The sequence below is a fragment of the Phyllostomus hastatus genome, unplaced genomic scaffold, assembly GCF_019186645.2.
Source record: "Phyllostomus hastatus isolate PE091 unplaced genomic scaffold, TTU_PhHast_1.1 phas_scaffold_585, whole genome shotgun sequence".
Classification (NCBI taxonomy): domain Eukaryota; kingdom Metazoa; phylum Chordata; class Mammalia; order Chiroptera; family Phyllostomidae; genus Phyllostomus; species Phyllostomus hastatus.
The window spans coordinates 1,386,382-1,389,708 of record NW_025334037.1 but is presented as its reverse complement, the minus strand read 5'-3'; the positions used below and the strand labels follow the sequence as shown (position 1 = coordinate 1,389,708).

The window sequence follows — 3,327 nt, the reverse complement described above, 5'->3', positions numbered from 1 at the left end:
CTGGAAAAAGCGATTCTTATCAGACTGAAGTCAGAATTCTGCCTCTTCTACTTGCCATGCTGAGTTCCTGAGTTATTTAACTCACCTCAGCCTCTGCAGTCTCAGCTACGAAGGGGTGACTCCCCTCCTGGTTGAGCATCCTAAATGGAGTCACTGTACACTGAACCAGGGTTTCTCATTGGTGTAATGGATTAGCAGTGGGCATAAATTGGAATTCCAGGCTGGAAACCCATTTCATAGCGTAAGAATGTCAAAACTCAAAGCAAATAACATACATTTCAAAATATTTATTAACCATATAAAACTAAGCAATATGAAATATGATAGAAATATTCCTTTGAGGTATTTTTCTTCAAAGGCTGGATTGGCTGAGGTTTCTTAGACTCTTAGTTTAATGAGGTTTGGACAGAACATGCCATCTTTTCCTGGTAAATCTTCCCACAGTATACGCACAGATATTTTTCCTTACTCCAAGAGACCTTCAAACTGCACTGAAAATTAGTGCCATCTGCCACAAAGGAAATAAAAGTTCAATGACGTTCAGATGAATGCCTCTCAAAGTTTTTAAAAGCTAAATGTTGGGAGAGAAAGTTTCAATATCTTACTTTTCCACTTTTATAAAAATCTACTTTACTGAGCTTCTGAGAAATTCCTAACAATACAACCAGGTTTGCAGGAGAAACTTCTGGATCCACTCACTCAGCAATGTCAATCAGTTTCAGTGATGCTCCTTACAGTCATACAAATTCCTTCAAATTACTGATGAGGCAGTTTCCTCCAAATTCCTAGTTCCAGGCTTCACTTAAAATTCTCACAATAGCCAAAACACTTCCAAAATTCCTTTTTGATCCATCCTCCTTGATTGCTTTGACCTTTAAAAATTTCACAAATAAAAATACCTTAAGGATGCAACAACTTATTTGATCTGTTGGCTAAAGTCAATGAGATGCTCTGTGGAGATAAATGGGGAGGAAGAAAAACTAATGTCAGGATATTGCTACTTAAGAATTAGGAGACAGCCTGAAACACTACCCAAACCCAGTTGTTACCAGTTTAAAATTTTTTTCCTAATCCTCACCTGAGGAACGTTTGTTTTTGTTTTTTTTTCTGACAGAGGAAGGGGGAGCGAGCAAGGGAGCAAGAAACATTGAATAGTTGCCTCCTGTACATGCCCCGACTAGGGATTGAACCCACAACCTAGGTATGTGCCCTGACCAGGGATTCAACCTGCAAACTTTTTGGCCTATGGGGCGATGTTCCAACTAATTGAGCCACCCATCCAGGGCTGTTTTTTAAATGTCATTATCTCTTGACCTCTGGAATAAAGCAAAGTAAAAAATCAAAGCTTAAGGACCTTGGATTCTTGGCAAAATAAAGGCAACAGTTTTAATATATAGTCAATTGTAATATGTGGTTCCTCCTACCCAACTACATAGTCAGTATTTAAAAATCTTCCTAATGTCAGTTTTCCCCAAAAAAAAAGGTAGTTTTATAAATGTTAAATTATTTGTCTCAAAGAGTACCAGGCCTCTGCATTTTAATTAAGTTTTCTGGGAAATTCTTCAATGCCTCAGTATTAGCACTTGTAGCTTCTGCCAGATGTTATGCTAACAAGTTCTCTCACTCCATTATAAAAACAAACAAAAGCTGTTCAATGTGCAGCATTCTCATCTAAGGAAATCTACATCCACAGGGTGTCCCAATTCAGGCCCTCCTTACTCTTATCCCAAGTTAGTACAATGGTGGCTTTGAAACCAGTCTGACAAAATTCCCCAAATCAAGTCTCTAATGTACTACCAGCATCCTCCCAAGGTAACTGTGCTTTGAGCCATCAGTCTACTTTGCAGAATCCCTCCAACATTGCACTCATTTTATTGCCATTTCATTTTTACGTGGATCTCCTCTATTTCATCCTTAGTCCCTGGTGGGCAAAGCCTATTTCTTTGGTTTGCAGGCCAGCACTCAATTCACTGAGCCACACCAGCCAGGGTCAAAGCTTATTTCTTACTGGTCTTTGGTCTACGAGTTGGCACATGGAAAGGCACTCAATCTAAGTATTCTGTTGGGGATGACCCCAGCTCTCGTAACAGCTTTCAGATGGCTTAAGAACTCCCTCTTTGGCCCTGGCTGGGTTAGTTCCGTTGGTCAGAGTATTGTCCAAATAAGCCAAAGTTGTGAGTTCAAGCCCCAGTGAGGATACAAAAATAAGTGGAACAACAAATCGATGTTTCTCCCTTTCTCTCAAAAACCAATAAAATTTAAAAAATCATTTTAAAGAGACAAAAAAATTCCCTTTGAAAACCAGATAGTTTTCTAATACTAAACAATGTGAAAAACGTACTGCAAATTTTGATGAAAAATAACACCTGATTTTTTTCTATGAAGCTAGTACACTAGGAAAAAATGAACCTTAATAACTTAAAAAGAGTGATCCTACAAACACCAATTTATAGCTGTCTTTTGTGGCTACTGAAACGTGCAACCAACCTGCTCCAACCTCCAGCATTTTAGGTTTTCTGTCACCCATACCTATGAGCTTTTCTGTATAATTTACCTGTCTACACTAGTTCCTCTCACACCTCAAATTCTGCTTTTTAGCATGCCATAGGCTAGAAAACTTGTTAGAAATGTTTATGGCAGGAAGAAATAGGCCCTAATCAAGAGGAATTATATACCTATGTTAAAAAACACAATGATCTTGCGACATCCACTTTATCTGTTCAAAGGTCTCCACTATTTACCTCTGGCTCTTATCTACACCAGAAAAAGATGTCACAGATTTAATGCTGTTCATCACTTAAATTTGTACTCTCAATTAAAATCTAGCCTAGGTTAGTGAGTTAAAACCCTCCCCACTTGAATGCTCTCTTCTGTGACTCAATTCACATTAGAAAGTTGAGTTGTATAATATTCACTTAAAAAGCTAAGGCTATTTTAAACTACCTTGTTCTACATTTCTAGCAGATCAAAACCATAATATATCCCATATACTAAAACACTGTGGGTTTGATTTCTGGTAAGGGCACATACCTAGGTTGTGGGTTCATTCCCCAGTCAGAGCACGTACAGGAGGCAACCAATCGAAGTTTCTCTCTCTCTCCCCCTTTCTCTCTCTCTAAAATTGGGTGAGGATAAAAAAACATGTTTCTTTAAAAAATTAAAAATTTTTTAAGATTGATGTGTATATTTTTCTTAAATCCCAAAATGTAACTAATATAGACTAAAGGTTAACATTAAATAATCAATGTATCACATTCTATCAAAAATGTGTCCTCTGCATTTAGTACTCTACATCATGGAGACAATAGAAAATAGGCATCACAAAGA

The 3,327-nt window shown here is 37.7% G+C and overlaps 1 long non-coding RNA gene across 1 annotated transcript; it reads right to left on the bottom strand.

Annotated features, from left to right (window-relative positions):
* Positions 1-272: 272 nt before the first annotated feature.
* Positions 273-3,086, bottom strand: LOC123810157. The gene is made up of 2 exons (XR_006784187.1): positions 3,031-3,086; positions 273-951 (listed from the first exon to the last, which is right to left on the bottom strand). It is a non-coding gene; the product is annotated as an uncharacterized LOC123810157 (long non-coding RNA).
* Positions 3,087-3,327: the final 241 nt, after the last annotated feature.